The sequence below is a fragment of the Hylobates moloch genome, unplaced genomic scaffold (genome assembly GCF_009828535.3).
Source record: "Hylobates moloch isolate HMO894 unplaced genomic scaffold, HMol_V3 SCAFFOLD_15, whole genome shotgun sequence".
NCBI classification, from domain to species: domain Eukaryota; kingdom Metazoa; phylum Chordata; class Mammalia; order Primates; family Hylobatidae; genus Hylobates; species Hylobates moloch.
The window spans coordinates 36,935,435-36,956,802 of record NW_026652290.1 but is presented as its reverse complement, the minus strand read 5'-3'; the positions used below and the strand labels follow the sequence as shown (position 1 = coordinate 36,956,802).

The following is a 21,368-nucleotide window of genomic DNA, read 5'->3' as shown; positions in this document are numbered from 1 at the left end:
CAAGAAGGCAGAATTTCATTAGGTGCATGCACATGGAATACCAACTGCAGGGTTGAAAGTGACTGAGGTTGATAGTCTATGAATTGGCCGCCCTCTGGGCACTGTGGCTTCAGGGTTGAAAGACAATCACTTGCAGGCGTGTGTAAGTATATGTGGCTGGTGGGCAGAGTGGTGGCTTTGCTGCTCTTGCAAGGCTGTTTTGTCATTGATGGCACACAGGAGAGTGCTGGGGGTTTGTGTCAGTTTATCTTATCTCTGTACTTCCTGTTGCCTCACTTTAGGATCTTAAGAAATATTCAATTTCCACTAAAAAGAGGAGTGAATAATTCAATGTTTTTGCTGTTTTAAGGGTCATGTATGTAAATATGGATGAATGGGGGCATTGGAGGAGGGAGCACATGGGGTGTTATTGGCACTGGTTGCAGAGAGGGCCTGGGGACACGAGTGTGTGGCACAGAACTCATGTGTTCAGATGGGCAGCGTCTGGACTGAGCCCGGGAGCTGGAAGGCTGGAGATGGTGCTTTTTTTCCTTTTGCATTTGGCAATGAAGAGTATCCCGTAGTTTAGTGTTATTCCAGAAGTTCTCGGCATCACGTTTACTCCCTTTCTTTTTTTTTCCTTATACTTTCTCATACCTCTATCAGATGAATTAAATGAATTGGAAAAATAACTAATCAGCATTTCTCTTTGACGCAGGTAAATGCAGTATACATTTGATTCCATGGAGAGGAAATATATATAATTAGAACACTTATAGACATTAGTGGTGACAGTTCACAGGTTAGTCTGCCCTCTCAGGAGTTGGCTTGATAAAATAAATTTTATTAAGCATGTTACCTGTAAGTGTCAGCACTTATCTGTGGTTGGTTCAGTACCGCTAGCTGGGGTGTTTGCTATGATGATGGTAACAAGCATAGTCTTGCAGAAATGGATTTAGTCATCACAATCCCTTCTTTATTTTAACTTTATGTCTCTAAGACATAAAAATTTATTATCCTTTTTAGGCCTTTGACTCACAGTTTGTACCACTATCTTTTCTTTCAGCATCTCCTCCACCCACAAGAAAAAAGTTGACATTGATTTCTAATCTTTTCTGTCTGGCCAAATTCAGGGTCTTAGAAAGGACACCCCTATTTCAGCTCCTATACTAGTGTTTTAAGGGGAACCTTTAAAATGGGATTCTGAAGCCTTGGCTGATTTTTCTTTTCTGCACAGGAAATAAAAACCAATTTGTGCTATTTCTGGGTGGTGTGTGTTGAACTCACAGTTCTAGGACCGGAAGAGACTGCCAGCCATGCGGTTCCATATTGTGCAATGCAAGGGCAGAAATGGTTTCCAGGTCTTTCTAAGGGGGAAAAAATCAATATGCCCAAGCAGCAGGCTGCCAGGCTGTGCAGACTAGCAGAAGGGAGGTTCTTAAATTCTCTGCACACATGTGAGGGAGGCTGCTCTCTTGACAGCGTCTTAGGGTCAGGATGGCTGGAGTGGGGCGTGGAGCCTGGTCTGGGTGGAGTCCCTGTGTGGCCTGTTGGAGATGAGTGTAGTAACAGTGAGGCAGGAAGTGGCTGGATTTGCAGCGACTGTGTGGAGCCTCCCTGTTTAGGCTTAGTGAGCTGATGCAAAGTCTTCCGTAACCATGATCAGTTAAAACAAAACACCTGACGTTGTGGCCGCCTGTCAGCTTTTGCCCTCCTGTAGAAACAAGATGCTTCTAGAAAGCCAGTTTGTACATTTGGCATGAAAAAAAACCCTTTCAGCAATTTGGTATGGACTCTGCTTGTTAATTTATGGCTTCGCAACTTTTTTAAGCTACTGGCTCTAACAGCAGATCTTTAAGTGTTTAATCGTCCCAAGTCAGGTTTGACAGTGGGCTGACTAGCTGTAGTGATCTGATTTGGTTCATTTCCTAGGAGAACGAAATTATAACCACATTTTTATTAATTTATGGTTTTGATCCATCTATTTTAGACTCAAATCATCCCCTGCTTCCAGAAGATGTGTTTTTGAACATAAGTATCTTTAGGATTTAATATTCTATGAAAGGAGTAGGAGCTAATGTTCGCTTGTTGTAATGTTTGTTTTCTTCTGATATGATGATTTTGTTGAAAAAATGTATTTGAAAGAGTAACGTGTAGGTAAGAAATAAGTTAGCCAAAACCATACTTCAAGGGAAGCCTCCCTCCTATCCTAGGAGCCCAGATAGCCTCACCGTGGCCTCTTGTTTGTACATCCAGAATATTCTTGAAACTGGGTTACCGGAGTCATTTTTTTTTCTTCTTTCAGTGTTCTCCTTCTTTCTTTTTATAAAATGAAGAGATCTGTCCACAAGTCTAGCTTTTAACAATGAGAAAAAACACTGAATTGTACACTTTAAACAGTGAACCAGTTTGGGGTCTGGTTTAGAGAGAAGAAATGAGGGTTAAAATTGTTTTCATCTTCCATATCTGATTCATATAATCAGATATGAATAGTGAAGTTCCCCAAAGGTACATGTAAGCTTGGATTAAAGAAAAAATATATGGATTACTTCGATGGGGGAAGCCTGTGGTTAACGCACTGAGGTTGCTGGTGATTAAGTTTATGTGGACGGTGAATCTCAACAGAATGAAAATAAACTGTGGGTGTCTATTTTGAAGCAGATGAACCAGGCAGCAAAGCAGTAGCTATGGTTCTTCATTGATAAATACATTTAGGGAAATTAATACAAAGTGTTCTTACCTTATTTTTCTGAGTTGTTCGCCGAGCTTCCTCAGATGTTAACATCTTAACCACAGTACAGTTTTGAAAGTCAGGAAGTTATACCAGGTTGTTGTCATCACACTTTCTGATCTCCAGTGGTCTGAAAGGTGAGAGGAGATATCTTAGTGTCATATTAGTGAAGTTCGGATGTCCCTTTTCATCAGTTTGAAGGCCTTATATTTTCTTACCTGGTTTTCCTTGGCCCACATTTTTCTTGGTGTGCTGGTCTTTTCTTTTGTCAAGTTTAAGAAGCTCTCGCTGTGTCCTATCTGTCCTTCGTGTCCTAAGTTGCGAATGTTTTCTCCTAGCTTTTTATTTGCTTTGGAATCTACCTGTGGTATATTTTATCATGTAAGAAAATTTTTTATATTTATGTAGTTGAATTCATCCCTCTTTTATGGTTTCTGGAATTTGAGTCCTAGGTTTAAAAAAAAAAAGTTCTTCCTTCAGGGTTATAAAGGGTGTTTTCCATACATCCTTCTATACTTTCACTTTTTCATTGTAAATCTTGGATGCCTTTGAAATTTATCCTGTTGGGGGTGTGAGATGTGGCTCCAGCTTTCTTTCAGATGGCCATTTATTGAGTAGGCAGTCTCTTCCTTGGGGAGTTGAGATAGTGCCTTTATCGTATACTGAATTCCCAGAGGCCTCTGGGTCTGTTTCCCATGTTCCTGCTTCCTAGTGTTTCGTTAGTCTGTCTCTTTATCTGCCACACCAAACACGAGCTGATGAGTTATTTGAAAACTTCTATTATTTCAAAGCAGAAAAACAAAACAGAATACCACTATATGAAAGCCTATAAAAAGCTAATTACCATGTTTACATAAATGGTACAATAGCAGCCCAAAGGTCACTGGATTGTTTTGGCATGGAGGGATGCTTCCCTCTACCTCAAGCCTAAAAGTGGTTAAGATGGATCCATTTCAAGAAGCCATTGGTCCTTACCTGGCCTTCCCCTCCACCATCTTGCCACTGTGTTCTTGGCTATGGAGACAGGATCAGGGAATTTGATTGAAAATTATTAATGATATAACTTTTTTTTAACAGTGAGAGAAACACTCAAACACTACGTTTTGCAGAGTTTGTAAGAATCCCTCCCAGGAGTTTCCTTTGGTCAGCGTAGCTTCTGGTAATAAGGAAATCTGTCATTTGGAAACACCGTCTTTGATCATGTGGCATCATTAGATGTGTCTTTGTACCAGCATTTGACAGAGACCATGACAGTTTTCCTCCTGAGCCCTTGCTTTGTGAGAAGAGAGGGTCAATGCAGCCATGCAGCCTGGCTGCACCATATAGTTTGGCTCTCCCTAGTCTCCGGCACGGGGGCCACAAGCCCAGAGTGAACACCAAGGAGGGGCTCCTGAGTCACCAGGCTCCGGTTCCAACTGCACACCTTGTTCTCTGTCCTCCCTGTGCACGCCACCTAATTCTCTGCTGTGAACGGGGTAATGAGGTGTCGTCTTGTTGTAAAGATTCATTGAGATAGTGCATGAAGAGGGCCTAGTCTGGTCTGTGGTACCCAGGATAGGGTTGGTAAATGATTGCCATTAGCATTCATCTGTTTCCTTTCCTCTTTAGAGCATGAAATTCTGAGGTGCACAGTTCCTGAGCTTTAAACTTGAATGCTGAAGGCCAAGGAAAATAGAATACAATTCAGGATTACGTGAGAGTGGCATATGTGTGTGTGATTAGCCCATAGAAGGCGGAAACCCAGCTGAGATGGGGTTAGTCTCAAAGTTCTACTAAGGCCTAAGAACAAGAAATGTTCATCCTGTTTTTGGTCTGTTTGAGATAAATGGACCCGAGAGAGTGGGTTTGGTGCTTGGTTTCTGATGGGACCAGTTGCAGGAGCACAGTTGATCAACTTTCATGAACATCTGTGTTTTGTTTTGTTTGTCAAAAAGAAAATCTTGAAAGTAGAGCCTTCAGAACAAATGTCATGAAGAAGGAATTGAAGCTCAACATGGGAGAAAGTGAGTGGGAGAGCACCTTGCTGCTTTTCAATCCAAGCTTGAGGTTCCACGGGATTACAGTCCAGGTGGTTGGCAGAAGACCCGTTAGTATTCTTTGAGGGGCCTTGAAGGAGAGGAGAAGTGTCAGAAGATTGGAGACAGGCAAATGTTCTAATTTTCTAGATGTAGAAAAAAGCAGAAGCAGGGAAGAGATACTTAAACAGATTACTGAATGGAGATGAAAGCTGGGCGTGCTGAGCCCGTCAGCATTTCTTCTCTTTGATGCAGTGTGGCTTGATTGTCTGCAGGGTGTCTGGTGAGGTTGGACCCTCTTAGGTGAGTGTCCCATAAATCTGTGGTGTTAACATGCCTCCTTACCCTGGGACCTCCCCTCCAACCCTGGTCACTGGCTAGAGGCCTGCCAGGCTGTCATCTCCTTGGGGACAGGACTGTGATCATTTGCCCCCTTGTTGGACGTCATTGTAGAGATCCCCCAGCTGCAGCCCTTATGTCTGTTGACCAGCTCACTCGGCTTGCCTCCCCCCTCCCCCATGTCATCGTGTGCACCAGCACATGGTTGAGGGATGTGCTTTTTTCTTTTTTTTTCTTCGCACCGTCTATTTACACAAAACAAAGTGCACAACATTAACAGAAAAGAAGAAAGACTGAGGGACAAAGCATGACAGAGACCTTTGTCACGTGCTGGCTGTAGCAGTCGAGTGAGGAGAGGGGCCCATGGCACAAGGAAAGCTGGAGTTAGGAGGAGGGATGGTCTGACCTGCATCCGCATTGTCTTGCTGCCTCCTGCTTGGCTTCTTATCTACCCTGTGAGAGCAGCCTCGGGATTGTTCTTTGGCAGGCTCATCCCAAGGGCTGGGTGTTTGGGGGCAGAGTGGCCCTCGGTTCAGTCCCTTTTATAATGAGAGTCATTTTCATGTCCACTTGGGGGAACAAAGTGACATTTTCTGTGAGTGTGCACCAAAAGCACATGGGACTTTACAGGGCGCTTTTTAGAGTATCCAGCTCTAGAGTTAGTCGTCTTGCTGAGAGAAAGTGATGGAACTGGCATTGCATTCCAAAGCCAGTGTGTGTTCACCAGCTCAGGCTGCAGGCCCATCTCCCTGCATGGAGAACTGTTTTGTAGATTGGTAGCGATTGGACAGCCATGCCCTGTCACCTGCTGGTTCAGTGCTCCTCCAGGAAGGCCTCAGATGCCTACTGCCTTTGACCATGATTTGTATAGCAGCTTGGATGAAGAGCTGGAAACCTGCTTATCAGATTTGCAGACGATTCATGGTTAGAGCAATGGGGATCATCTGGGAGTGAGCCAGGATTTAGGACTCTTGAGAAGCTGAACAATGGACGGAAACTGGTGTGATGAAGTGGAACGGGAAGATGTGCACGCACCCTCTACCTCTACTCAGAAATCACTTGCCCAAATGTGGTGTGGGAGGGTGGGCCCACTGTGCAGGGATGGTGCTGCCTGCAGAGGCATCCTTAACATGCCTTTAGCATTGCATTTCCATTTTCCATAGTGGACATCTGTCTTAGTCTGTTTGCATCGCTATAACGGAATAGTTGAGGCTGGGTCATTTATAAAGAAAAGGGCTTATTTGGCTCACGGTTCTGCAGGAGGTACAGGAAGCATGGTGCCAGCATCTGCTGCTGGTGAGGGCCTCAAGCTGCTTTCCACTCATGGAGGAAGGTGAAGGGGGCCGATGCGTAGAGATCCCATGGCGAGAACACGGAAGCAAGAGAGAGAGGAGGGATGTGCCAGGCTCTTTTTAACCATCACTTCTTACAGGAACTAAATAGAGTGAGAACCCACTCATCACCACCAGGAAGGCACCATGCATGAGGGATCCGCCCCCGTGATGCAGACACCTCCCTTAAGGCCCCACCTCCAACACTGGGGATCAGATTTCAACATGAGAAGGAGTCAGATATTCAAACCGTAGCAACATCCTTGTTTGCCCCCATGTGTCACATACATGGGCCATGGATGATGACTGATCATCTGGAATTCCCCTTGCCTCCCAGTTGTCTGTTTCATCTGCTTCTTTCTCGGGGTGAGGTGGTGTCAGTGATGTCTGTTGTTGTATAGCACCAAGCACAGTGCTAGCAGGGGTTCAGTAAATACTTGTTGGATGAATTAACTTGAAGTCTTTCTAGAAGAGAGCAATATTGGGATGGTGAGGTTTAGGAAACCTTATAGTCATTTTTCAAATTAGGATGGTATTCCTTAGAGAAGAGATTATAGTTCCCCTAGCTTTGAAGGTCAGTCTTGGGAAAGCAAGGTTAGGCTTGTTTTCTACTGTATCACAAATTAGTTTTTATCTAAGATGATTGTTAATATAAACATTTATTTTGCTTGTCTCCATCAAGTTTTTAAATTCTAAGGCAGATATTTTAGATAGCACACATGTGTTTTAGAAGTTACCTAGAAAACTTTAGCTGCTGTTTTTTACAGGCACGTTTTCTTGCAGCAGATATCATAAATAGGCACTGCTATGTAGTCTCCTATTTGACTTTGACCTCTAACTAGGCTGAGCTCCTTAAGAAGGGCCGCTTCTGTGCTGTGCCTTATGTATGTACAGCATTTGCACACAGCAGTTGTGCAATACATTTTCATTGAATACGTGTGACTGATTTCATTCTACCAACAAGGTGACTGCTATTGTCTCCAAGGAAACCTAGTTTCTGAGGTTAATTAGCAGCCTTCAATATCTATAGCTAGGAAAGTGCGGAACTGGCATTAGCATCCAGTTTCAAAGCAAGTCCTCATGCCCCTGCATCATGTGCAGAGACATTGCCAGCTTCACACCCAGGTTAGTCATCTTTCACACTTGTGGTCCAGTTATGAGGGTTTAGAGAATAAGGCTTTCTTGAATTGGCTCCTCTTCAGTTTCTCTTATTTTCTCTAGAGTAGTGCTTCTGAATGGGGCTGGGCCTCATAACCACCTAGAAGCTTTTATAAACCGCAGATGTTCTAATTAAGTAGGTCTCAGGCAGGGTCTGTTTGGAATGAATAGTCAGGCCAGAGCCTTTCTGTTTCTGGAATATGTGGTTAAAACACTCCTGGTTCTGGCTGTTGCATGTAAGCTGAGGATACTCTGTGCCTTGTGAGTTGTGAATCTGAGTCATGGATTGCAAGACAGAGGAGTAAATTAACATATTAGGTGCATCTCTGCCATCCCTCTGCCTCTCAGTTAGGTTTTGGCTTTGCTTGCCCATTTTTACGGGGCAAATTATATGCATAGAGGCAGTGGTGACTCTCAGGATTTACTAATTTCAAGGGTGTACTCTATAAGGGGTTGGTTCAGTAAAATTTTGAGTCTAGAGAAAGCTTGAGATGTTTTCTGGCCCTGTTTCCTCACTGCACAAAATTTCATTGTGAAGCTGAAGTTGATCATTTCAAAATGTGTGTAAATGAATGGACCAGCGCTTTTCTTTGATGCTTGCACTGGGTGAGGATTATCTGAGAAGACCTGGCTGGACAAGAAAATGGGTTTGACTTTTTGCCAGATGGTCACTGAATGTCTTTTCTGTCTTTGTGCCCAGTTAAAAGGCTAGGCATGTAGGTTTTCATGCTCTTGTCTGGTTTTGGCTTTGGAAGTGCTTACACAGCTAATCTGGCATTTATGATGATTTCCACTTTGAGCTCAGCAGGAGGCTCTTTGGGGATATTCAGACAGAAATGGCTTAATTGGATTTCAGCCCAGACACAGTATTTGAATGGCTTTATGGATGACATTAATTGGGCAGCTGCCATAGGAAGGCATATATATGCTTTTGAGCTTTAGAATTTAGAATTACTCTTTGATTCTGTCCCTCTTCATTGACCGCTTGCAAATTGATTAAATGAAATAAGAAAACTAAACTTATATCCTTGAAATTAAGAAATATGATATGTAAGCAGAACCATTGTGTGGTTTTGGCATAGGTATGTTATTACCTATATTTAAGGCTCCACGTTGATATTCATGGCCTGGCTCAGAGGCACAGTGGTGTAAGGGAGTCAGGGTGTCTTAGATTGAAAACTGGGGGACAAGGATTCAGGGCCTAACATGGCACTAACTACTGCAGGGTACTGGAAAGTCACAGCTGATCTTATAGATGGAACTAAGGAAGTGGAAGTTTATTGAACCATAAATGGGGGAGAAGAGTCATTTTATCCAGAGCCTGCCATGGGCCTCCCCATATGGGTATCAGGACATGAAAAAGTTAGGGTCCCTTCCCAGAGGCTCTTCCTATCTGGACAGTTATGTAAATGACAGTTGATATTATAAAATGGTGCTTTTTATGGGCACGGAGGCCAGTCTCCTAGAAGAGAGCACATTTGAGTTCCTTCCTGAATGGTGAGTTGGATTTGATTGCACGATGGCATTGGGAAACTGAGGTGCAAAGATGTTCCCAGTATGGAGAGGAAATAGCAGACGCTAGGGCAGAGAGTTATGAAAGGGTCCAGCATTTGAGGAGAATGTGGATGAACATACCTTGACCATTTCAGGAATATTTAAAAACTAATTGTACTTTAAGAACTAAGTATACTTAAAGCTAAACATACTTTAAAAACACAGTGATAGTAAAATTTCTATTTAATTGGAATAGTAATGTTTTCTGTAAGTTAAATTTTTATAACTATTAGCCTTTTAAAATTTCATTTATTTTTAAAATTAAACATTTTAAATTAAATTTCCCGAACTTACTCATTTTATAACCAAAATTTTGTACCCATCCACCAAAATCCCCCCATTTTCCCTACCTTCCAGTCCCCGTTAACTACCGTTCTATTCTCTATTTCCATGAATTTGACTTCTTTAGATTCCCATATAAATGAGATCATTCAGTATTTGTCTTTCTGTGCCTGGCTTACTTCAGTTAGCATAATGTCCTCCCGGTTCATCTGTGTTATTGCAAATGGCAGGATTTCTCTTTTTAGGACCGAATAATATTCTTGTGTATGTGTATATGTAGGTTAAGAATTCCTTAACCCAAATACCTGGAACCAGAAATGTTTCAGGTTTTGGATTTTTCCAGATTTTGGAATATTTGCATATACATAATGAGAGGTTTTGGGGATGGAGCCAAGTCCAAACACATAATTCATTTATGTTTCACGTACACCTTATATTCATAGCCTGCAGGTAATTTTATTTTTTTTCTTGGGGGTGCTGGGTAAACTGTGCTGTGTGCCTGCGTTTTCGCCGTGGTCCTTCCCATGAAGTTAGGTGTGGAATTTTTTACTTGCAGCATCATGTTAGGGCTCAAAAATGTTCAGATTTTGGAGCAATTTGGATTTTGTATTTTTAGATTAGGGATGCTCAGCCTTGTATATGTATGTGTGTGTGTGCTTGTGTGTGTGTACATATCACACATATCACATACTTTCTTTCCTTTTTTTTTTTTTTGAGATGGAGTCTGGCTCTGTCACCCAGGCTGGAGTGCAGTGGTGCAATCTCAGCTCACTGCAAGCTCCACCTCCCGGGTTCATGCCATTCTCCTGCCTCAGCCTCCCGAGTAGCTGGGACTACAGGTGCCCACCACCAAGCCCGGCTAATTTTTTGTATTTTTAGTAGAGACGGGGTTTCACCGTGTTAGCCAGGATGGTCTCCATCTCCTGACCTCATGATCTGCCCACCTTGGCCTCCCAAAGTGCTGGGATTACAGGCGTGAGCCACCACGCCCGGCCACGTATCACATTTTCTTCATCAGTGAACACTTAGATTGTTTCCATATCTTTATTAGCCACTTTTAAATGGGAAATCTTAAATTTTCTTTTTATTCCACATTTGATGGAATTTTATGGAATTCATTTATGGGACACTGTAATATCTATGTGAATATCTCTGCTACTTAATGAGGGAAAAAATCACGTTGATTCAGTGCTTATCAGAGGAAGAGGATAACATGCAGTGAGGTATTTTCAGTTTCTTAGAAGCAAATCCCATTCCATAGGGGGCTTCGCAGTTACCAGTAATTTACAAAATTAAAAAAAAAACCAACCAACCATCCTACGGAATCTTCCTGAACCTTTTTCTCCAGAGTTTCGTTGTTCTCCACATTTGCAGGGACTTCTCAGATGCCCATGGTCACTGGGTGATCTTAGTCTTTCTTAGCCCATCCCTTTGTCTAATTGCCATAAAACATCCTATCCCACACCCTCATGCTGAAGAGTCCTATTGTGACTTTTCAAATGACCCATGATGTAATCTGGAATAAAGGTAGAGTCTGAGTAACACTTGGAATCCCTGGAGTACCAAAATTTGCATCAGCCCTTGTAGCCTGCTCCTTGGAGGACCCAGCTGCCTAATCCTGAGTTAATTAGAACCTGGGCCCTGACCGGAACAGCTCACTCTGGATGTCTCTGTCCTGTGACGCGCATGTGTGTGGAGGGCAGCACTCGCAGACATCATGTTCTCTCTAAGATTAGTAGGTGGTTCTAAAATCACACCCAGGTGCTCTCCTTGGAGGGCAGGGGAAATAAAGGTTTTGAGGTTTCTGATTTGATTAATTCTGGGCTATGGGAAAGCCCTCCGATTTACATAAGACAATGCTAGTGTTCTTTGTAGAAATAAAAAGTGCAAATTTTCCTTTCTAGGGAAAAAATTATTTAGTAGCATACAGCTAATATCTATATAATTTGAGAAGTGTAAAATGGCATTATGTTTCTCAGTAGGGTCACTTGGGGACATAAAATGCCTCCTTCCTAGGGTGGTGTGAGGGTGACCATCAGTGACACCAGCCTCCTGGAGTTGGTGGAGTCATGCCGGGCAGCCCTTGAGCCCCTGCAGAGGCTGATCTGACCCACAAGGTAGTTGTTTTTTTCAACCTCTCTCCTTTTCTTTTCTCTTTTCTTTTTTCCTTCCTTCCTCCCTCCCTCCCTCCCCTCTATCTCTCTCTCTGTCTCTCTTTCTGTCTGTGACGAAGTCTCACTCTGTTGCCAGGCTGGAGTGTAGTGGTGCGATCTCAGCTCACTTGAACCTCCGCCTCCCGGGTTCAAGCCATTCTCCTGCCTCAGCCCCTTGAGTAGCTGGGACTACAGGTGTATGCCACTATGCCCACCTAATTTTTGTATTTTTAGTAGAGACGGGGTTTCACCATGTTGGCCAGGATGGTCTTGATCTGACCTTGTGATCCACCCACCTCAGCCTCCCAAAATGGTGGGATTACAGGCGTGAGCCACTGCGCCTGGCCTCTTTGTTTCTTAAGAAAAGAACATGACATCATTCAATGCTTAAGATGATTTTGTAACTTTCAGCCTTAAATTTTCATATACCTTATCCCAGTTGGAAAAGTAGAATGAGGCTTTTCCTTTCTTCTGGAAAGGCTTCAAAAGGGCCATGGACCCTGTAGAAAATCCCATTTGAAAATGAGAGCCTGGAAAGAACTAAGGACAAGGGCTGGACTCCCTGATACATTAGCACCTCTAACTTGTTTCATTTACTAAATCACGGATTAATCGGGTGGTTCTCAGTGCAAAGCACATAGTCAGTGCTGGTTCTCCACTCTTCAGAAAGGATCTCTCATTGAAGGAGCCCCCAGGAGTAACTGCCAGTTTCCTACAAATGCCAGGGCTGGGGAGCACGTGAAAAACACCAGAGGGACGGAATGCCACGTGACTGCAGGGCAGATCACCCAGTGTCTTCAATGCATTGTCATTAAAATAAAATCGACTTCAAGTGGCTTAAGAGACAAATTGTAATTTGTGGACATGACTTGGATCCTGATTCAAGTAAGTCAGCTATAGAAAGTCACTTATGAGACAGGAAAATCAGGACACTAATGAGATATGAGCTTTATATTAAAGAAGTGGTTATGATGTGGGGTGTGATACTGGAATTGTGCTTATCTGTTGGTGATAAGCACTAAAGTGTTTATGGGCAAACTAATTTTTGCTTGTGATTTGCCGTAGCCATCTTGTGAGGGCTGGGGTGTGACTGCATGTATAATTGTTGAGATTGGATGAGAAAGTATTTTTGCATGTAGTGAAACATCACAATTCAAATGCAAAATGGCATGGCTATGTTACAGTGTGATGCAGGAGCTTGGCCCAGGAAGCTAGCCTGAGTGCTTAAACTGGGTTTTGAAGAATGAATAGGTGTTGAAAATGGGAGAATCAGTTCCTTTCTGGTGTGCAAGAGGAGATGCCTGGTAGGTAAAGTGTGGGTCACCTGGTGGTTTTGACCTCGAGTTCTTTCAATTCACTCATCCTTGCATTTGCTCACACAAGGTTTCTCAAGTTCCTGTTGTGTATGTCATATGTCGTGACACGTATGTATGGTTGAGTCTCACAAAAGTCCCAGGCTGCCATGGGAAAGTATCGCAGACTGAGGGGCTTACACAGCAATTTATTCTCTCACAGTTCTGAAGGCTGGAAGTCCAAGATCAAGGGTTCAGCAGGGTTGGTTTCTTCTGGGGCCTCTCTCCAGAGCTTGCAGACAGATGCCTTCTTGCTGTGTTTTCATAAGGTCTTTTCAACGTGCATGCCCTCCTGGTATCTCTTCCTCTCTTAATAAGTCAGCAGCCCTATTGGATTAGGGTCCCTGATTCATTTTAACCACCTCTTTAAAGACCTTTTCACTGTCACATTCTGAAGTACTGGGGGTTGAGACTTCAACATATAAATTTTTTTGGAGGTAGGGCAAGGACACAATTTAGCCCATAGTAGATGGGATGCACTTCATGGTATAATCGGTACCATATAAGCACTTATTACTTATTCACAGAGTAATGAGTACTGTATAAGGTGCTAAGGGAACCTGGAGGAAAGAGTGTTTAACTGTCCATGGAGCCACCCAGGAGGTTTTCCTGGAGGAGGGGCTTTTGAAGAACTTCTTGAATGAGAGATCTTACCTCACCCACTGAGCACTGCTAGAAGAAGAGGAAGGCAGTCCCCAAAACTGAGGGGGAGATGGCAGGCAGGGAAGGGAGCAAGTGGACCATGTTAGTAGTGGAGGGCTGTGACGACAGAAGGGGCCTGAAAGGAGAGTGGGTGCTGAGGACTTGCTCAGTGACAGGCCGGGGCTGCGAGGAAGGGAGGAAGAGCACACACAGCCCCACTCTTCATTCCTGGGCCTCAGCAGAGGATGCAGTGATAGAAACGGGGAAAGGAGTGTGGAATTTTATCTAAAGCTGTGCTTAACTACCAAAGTAAAACATATTATAAAAGTTCAGATGTTATAGAAATTAACCCTTCTCACCCCTGATTCTACTTCCTAAATGTGTTAACAATAGTTGTGTCTCACCTTCTGGCTTGCTTCTCAAGATGCTATTTGAAAAAAAAAACAAAATGTGTGTGTGTATGAGAGAGAGAGAGAGAGAGAGCGAGCGAGCACACAAGCAAGCTGGCAGTAGGGGGAGGGAGAGGGAGAAAAACAGGATTTGCTTCCCTGACCCCTCACTCCTTCCTCCCTCTTTCCTTCCTTCATAAAAAGGGGGGTTTGCACGGTTTTTATTTGGTAGTGCCTTTTAGTGTTTACAGTTTATTTTTGTCGGCATGCTTTTTACTGGTGTTGTCACTACGTAGACAATGGCTGAATCCTGTGCATGCTTAATAAAATGCTGGTGAACCTGTTAAAAAGCCGATATGTAATTAAATTGTCTAGTTATGGCACTGAGATGTATAGCAAGGTTTTTATGCTGATTACAAAGACAACTAGCAGTTTGGACTAGGGGAAAAACCTTAGAGAAACACCTGGGCAGACCTTTTAGAGAATGGAATTCTGCTGGATTTAAGAGGCTAGCATTAAATATATCAAGAAAACCCTTTACAAACCTTGTCACAAATTTACAAAATTTGTCACTAATCAAATTCATATATGTTAGAATTTTTACGCAGCAGACTGTAAAACTTAAATTTATATTACGATTTGCATTATGGGCCGGGCGCGGTGGCTCACGCCTGTAATCTCAGCACTTTGTGAGGCCAAGGTGGGCGGATCACAAGGTCAAGAGATCGAGACCATCCTGGCCAACATGGTGAAACCCCATCTCTACTAAAAATACAAAAAATTAGCTGGGTGTGGTGGGGCACGCCTGTAGTCCCAGCTACTCGGTAGGCTGAGGTAGGAGAATCACTTGAACCCAGGAGGCAGAGGTTGCAGTGAGCCGAGATTGCACCACTGCACTCCAGCCTGGTGACAGAGTGAGACTCCGTCTCAAAAAAAAAAAAAGAGATTTGCATTATGGCTTTCTTCTATTAGTAAGCTTTGATACATTTTTGGCACCACATCATCAATTTTTGATAATGTCCATTCCCAAATGTCCCAAAGATATAGGATTGGAGTTGAGTGTCTGGGGTGGTAGATGAGGGAACAGAGAGGCATTTGGTGACCGAGTCAGGCCTACAGCCCTGCCATCCTGACCCATGGCCTTATTGCTTCCTTTTCTGGCTTGTATTTTGCTTCTCATTTTATATGGATGATGTAGGGTAACTCACCTGACAGCAATAACTTAAGCAGACCCTTAGAATGACCTTGTGTGGCAGACGCACTTGAATGTGTGTTCCTAGCTAGGGAATCCAGAAGTTGCCAGCCTGGAGATTCAGTCCTTTAAGGAGCATCTGAGTCCCTGCAGCTTGTCTCGTGGAACAGGTGTGATTGAGGCCCTGAGTTTTGGGTTGCATGAAGGATGCCAGGTGGAGGTCCTTGGTCAGGGAGTGTGTTAAGTGAAAATGCTACATAAATTGCATGATGCTTGCAGGCGGGTGCGGGTCTCCTGTCCAGCGTGCTGCCACTGGACTCTCTCCCTTCTATGTAAGCCCCAATAAAACCCTGGCTGGCTCTGGGTCTCTTCAGCCTCTTGAACCTGGTGCCTCCCTTATTAAGGTTAATAGGGGTTCGGCACATCGATTGACCTACTGCTTGCTGTTTCCTGGAGTATTTGAAGGCAGAAATCATTATTCCCGAACCTAGAACTGACAGACCTTAAACTCTGATCAGTCACCTTTCTCCTGCAAACAGCCGCCTTGGCCACTCTTTGGCTTTCTAGAGAATTAGAAATTAGTTCTGTTTTTTTCCCTCCTGTTTTCATTAACCAACTTCTAATTAACCTGTTAACCAGCACTAATATATGGAATTGATATAATTTCAGCCCAGTGCAGAAAAACTTGATATTTTTACTTTTCAGGACAGCTTTATCGTGAGTAAAAAATCTAATTGCAGTGAGGCTTTTTGAAGCTACTTCAGCTGTTTCTCAACCCTGCCTGGAAACCACTGTGTACTGGATGATTAAGAGACAGCTGAGGTCATCTCCTTGGACGCCTTTGAGTTTCAGATTGATAAACACATCTAAGCTGCTCAGTATCAGTCCACATGGGTTGAACTTTAGCCAAACCACTCAAAGAAACTTGTGTAGCTTTGTTCAGTATCTGAAACCAGCCTTTTCCCACTTGAATAAGGTTCTCTTCCAAGTGGTTCACTAGGAATGAAATATAGCTAGCTCTGCCAGAATTCCCCCAGACAGCGCTGACCCCGTGCTGTGTTGGGCTGGCACTGCCGCCTCCGTACTCTGAACTGGAGATCCGCTTGCAGGCCTTTGCTGGGCCTCCCTGGTCAGGGAGGGAGGAGGAAGGGCAAGACAAGGCATTTGAGAGCTCTGAGGCCTATGCTAATCCTATGCTTTTTTGTTTTTCTTTTTAAATAAAAGGAAAAGGACAATTGCCTTAGCTCTGGCTACAGACTGGGGATCTGGAGTGGTTCTCTCCATGTGTAACACAGATTAGATTTGGTTATGATACACACCCAAGTTCAAGATCTGCTCATTACTGACCTAGCCAGGTGACACTATTCAACAAGGCTTTTTTTTTTTTTCTTTTTCTCCTGTGCTAACATCTAAGAGAAGCAGTACCGTTGAAAACAAACTTGGTGTGTGTACATTCATGGGCTTGCTTCTTGACGTAGCCTGACATGGTTCCTAGCTGATTTGAGAGGTTGGAGCCGGCCACCCAGTGTGGCAGATACCCCAGACAGATGGCAGCAGCAGATGCGATTTGCAAAATGTGACTGTCAAGGTTCTAGCCCTTTCGTGGTGATCTTTGTCAGGAGAAAGAGCACTCTGGCTTTAAAATCAGACAAGTGTGCATTCAAATTCTGGTTGTGGGACATCTGGTCGTTTGGTTCCTGGGCTGAATGATAAGATGTATCTCCCAGGGTTGCTGTGACGATTCTTGCAGCTGATGCTAAGGTGAAGCCACGGCGAGTGTCTCACTGGGATCAGAGCATGTTCTTCTCCCAGCCTGTCACTGTTTCTTTCAGTTGGAGAGTGGGAGAGGAGGGATTCCCTGAGCCTCCTGAAGACTGACTTTAGCCTCTTGGTGACTTCAGTTTTCTGGACAAATAGGCCACCTCAAAAACAGGTTGAGTGACAGCACCCAGCAGTATTATGCCGGCAAAGCTCACAGCCTTGGGCTGTCATCAGAACAAGGCTTATAACTCTCTTCTTAACTCCGAACTGCTCCTCTGGAGTTGCCTTAGTCAGGGACCTCATCACTGGACATCCCTCTCAGATGCTGATAGTTGGAGGAAACCAGCCCAGGTGCAGCAGAAGACACTGCGCCGGCACCACACAGGCATTGGGGATGCAGAATCGGCCACGACTGCTTGCAGTGGGGAGTCTCACTGCCTGGCCCTGCGCCTGGGGCAAGTAGTGTGGCCTGGCAGTGCTCAGCACACTCGCCTAACACTGCAGCCAAGTGCTGCTGAAAACACTGGAAAACCCTGGGTTGTGGCTTTAGTGGAAAAAAAGCAAATTTTAAGGTTACAGAGAATTCAGATAATCCCTTGGATTTTGCAATGGTAAAATTTTGTAGTATTAAGGATCCAAATTAAAATGAAGAGATACGTACGGTATCAGTGTTAATTGCCTTCCAGCTCTCCCTTCTTTTTTTGTTTCTAAAGGGAGATGCATGTAGTGCTAGTGAAGTACTTTTAGAGAAAAGCACACACCCCTTCTATATATTCCTGTCTTGAAGCTGGCTGTAGAAAATCCTTGAATCCTTTGGTGAGGGCCTTCTACAGTCCAAGTGACCTTACAGGTGTTTATCTTTCAGGCTGGTACTATTTTTTTGCACAAAAGTGTGTACTTTCCTGATGGATTTCGATCACCGATTATAATTAAGACCTGCTTTGAAATGCTCTTCCTTAACACAGGTTTTGAATAAGCTAAGAGCCCCATGTTAAACTTGGGCAGTCTTCATTTAAACCCAGGGAGAGATGTTGATCACCATGTTTTATTCTACTTAGGGTGTACACTTAACACATTGACAGTTTGTCAGTGGAATGCTTTTCTCAAGGAAAACATTGCATGCAACCTTCACGTTTTACACTTGAATCCCAGATGGCCACTGGCACCTTTCAGTGGATTTTCAGCAGCCTCACTTTTGTTGGAACTGCTGCATTAGTTCAAGTCCTGCTCCGTTCTGTCTGGCTTTTCCTTTACTGATTGTGCTTGGAGAGGCCGTGTTCTGACTTGCCCACTGTGCCTAGTATCAAAGGGCTCAAGTTCTAAATCCAGCTCATTGTTGTTTTGCGGGGTCTGGCAGAGAAGCTGCTCAGGCTTTTGGTTTGCTGTTGGCATAAGGAGACTCTCCTCTGTTCGCATGCAGGAGAGATTAGAGATGTGCAAAGCCCACTCATCCGGAGTCCAAGGCCTGAGTGATTCCTCACTCTCCAGTCGGTTGGAAAAAACCTTTAGTGTCCCTGAGAAAGTAAACTCCTCTGTAAATTTGGGCATTAGAATCCATCCTGGCAGTGTATCAGAAGGATTAAATCATATTACTCATGAGACACAGGGCACACAGGGGGAGGCCTGTATTTGGACAGCCCAAACAACCGCATAAACAATTCCTTGCATTTGCCTGTGGAAGGCAGACTCTGGGCAAATTCACTTCCCAATTAAAATCTTAACAATACAACTTACGTTTATAATAGCCCCTGAAAATGACACATACAGAGGTAGTGTTTGGGGTCTGGTGCCCAGCACATCGCCCTGTGCTGATGGCTTTCTTCAGTGGTGTCAGCATGAGAAACAAGAACTCTTGGTCAAGAACTGAGTTCAGATTCCAATACTTGCATTTCGAGAGGACCTGTCATTTTATTATAAACACTTAACAGAGAGAAGGGCAATCTGCCTAGTATACGTTTGAACGTCTTGCCCAAAGATGTATTCCCATTATGTTTGGCCATCACCTTTTCCTTGCCTTAAATTATATATATATTAAAATGATGTGGCCTTTAAAATAATGCTAGAGAATACATAAAAAGGAATTAATTTTCAAATCAAAATTTATGAACTTGCCTTATAACATTTTTATGGTAGATGTATTTGAATTATCTTCTTCTCTTTGACTAAAATAGAATTCGATTTTTCTATGGGGTATTTAACATTTTGGGTCATAATCATGCTAGGAATGAATTAATAGATCTTCTCTGAGTGAACTGTCAAGACAGATCCCCATTGGGTTTGAAATGTAATTAAAAATGTCAGTGAACTCACTTGAAGTCCACAGAGTGCTCCAGGGTCCCCTCGAAAACGTTAGTCAAGGACTGAAAATATTTACCAAGTGCAGTGAACATAATGCAGCAGCCAGCTCTCCACAACCAGGAGGGCGCTGGTCACCTTTGTCAGACGCCTCTCATCTTAACTTCCTTCTAGTCTTGGAGTGTTCATCTCAGAAGTCTTGAAAGCAGGAGTGCTTTTTAGCTCAAGGCTATGGGTCCAGTTGGTGGCTTCTTAATAAATGGCTGGTGCAACAGACCTCAAAGAGAGGAACGAGTCTCTAAACAATATCCATGCCCTTTGTAACCCTTCTCCCTCATTAGACTCCCAGACTGGCCACCTTTCCAATTGGCAGACTCCCTTTTATTTCTGGGAGGCTTTTAAAGGTGGGGATCATTGGGAGGAGGAAGTCTGGAAGGGACTGGGAGCTGAGGTCCCTTGATTGTGGGCTGGCTGTCCCCCCACACCCCATCACCTCCTTCCACCTGCTGTTCACCGGATGTGTGGTTGGCCCTCCCCACCTGAGTGTCAGAGCTTGCCCAGGGAATGAAAGGTGGGAAGAGGGAGGACATGTGTGTTGATGGAGGTCTTTAGGCACAGAGCAGCTTTATTCTGGGATATATTTAAAACATTGGTTTCAAAATACATAAAATTAGGGGTGGCGGCACATGCCTGTGGTCCCAGCTAATGGGGAGGCTTAGGCAGGAGGATCACTTGAGCTCAGGAGGTGCAAGTTGCAGTGAGGCAAGATCAAACAACCACACTGCAGCCTGGGTGACAGAGGAGACCCTGTCTCAAAAAAATAAATAATAAAAAACAAAAAAAAAACCACATTGGTTTTAGGCAAGTAAATAACCAGTTATTTTTAAAAGTGGTTACTTAAAATCAAGCAAGCAGACCTAATATATGCTTCTTTCTTTTTAGATTTCATGTGTTCCTTGTATACAAGCAACGTCCCAGATTATAATTCTCTGCTGGATTTGAGAATTTGGAGAAATCCCTGCAGTTTTGTAACTTCAGAGGTGTAATTAGCTGAAAACGTCATCGTTTTGAAGAGTTCTGCGTTTTGCCAGTCACCTCTCAACTGTGTGCCAAAGGTAAGTCTGCAGTTTTCTGCTTAAAACAGAAGTTGCAGCTTTTTGCCTCAAATGCTTAATTTGGACAGTAAGTTTAGTAAAATATGAGTCAGTGTAGCCTTGATTTGTTGAATCATATTAAATTTAAGCTTTCAATGAGGGAAAAAATTAGATTATCTCTGCTCCTGCTTTAGTGTGTGATGGTTCTGAGTATGTAGCCAGGAAGCAGGATGGTAGACACCTACAACCTGTAAGACAGTACAGGTACCTCCACACTCAGATATGTACTGACTCTTGAATCCATAACAAATCCTGGTCCCCTGTATTGTGTATGGGACAGGGAGTATAAGGATAAATAAACACTTTTCTGGTGCTTTCAGTCTAGGAAAGGTTGGATTCCAGCTTTGATGCTGAGAAGATAAATCTACATCAAAGGATAGCTGGGCATGGTGGCATGCACATGTAGTCTCAGCTACTCGGGAGGCTGAGGCAGGAGAATTACTTGAACCTGGGAGGCAGAGGTTGCAGTGAGCCAAGATCACACCACTGCACTCCAGCCTGGGCAACACAGCAAGACTTGGTCTCAAAAAAAAAAAAAATCTATATCAAATGAGATGCAGGCAGTTGAAGGATTCTCAGGAAGGTTTTACCTGTTCATATGAAAAACCTACTTGTGTATGTTACAATAAAATCATAACTGTGATGCAGCATGTGGATTCTGGGACCCAGTGGTGCTATCACCACAGGTATCAGACAAAAACATGTCACTGTGTAACAAAAATATTTCTTAGCCCTAACAGCTCGAGACGTTTCACTTAAAATATGAATTGCTGTTTGGTGGTGCAGTTAATCCGGTGTTCTGTTTCTGGCTGGGCAGTAAGAAGTGCTGTATGAGAAGATACATTTTCACCTCCAGAGCTTTTGTCTCAGAATAAACTGCAAGAATAACACTAGCTTTCCTTAAAAACTTTAATTTGCTCAAACAAATTTACAAGAAAAAAAAACCATCAAAAAGTGGGCGAAGGATATGAACAGACACTTCTCAAGACATTTATGCAGCCAACAGTCACATGAGAAAATGCTCATCATCACTGGCCATCA

At 43.5% G+C, this 21,368-nt stretch overlaps 1 protein-coding gene across 3 annotated transcripts in view; it reads left to right on the top strand.

Moving 5' to 3' along the window:
* The window catches only part of NCK2 (NCK adaptor protein 2), a 153,352-nt gene that overhangs the window by 52,734 nt on the left and 79,250 nt on the right, over positions 1–21,368 (top strand). For all 3 annotated transcript variants that reach the window (XM_032176742.2, XM_032176741.2, XM_032176736.2), the window contains exon 2: positions 20,116–20,288. The gene's annotated coding sequence lies outside the window, so the exon portion shown is untranslated. The remainder of the gene's footprint in view (positions 1–20,115; positions 20,289–21,368) is intronic.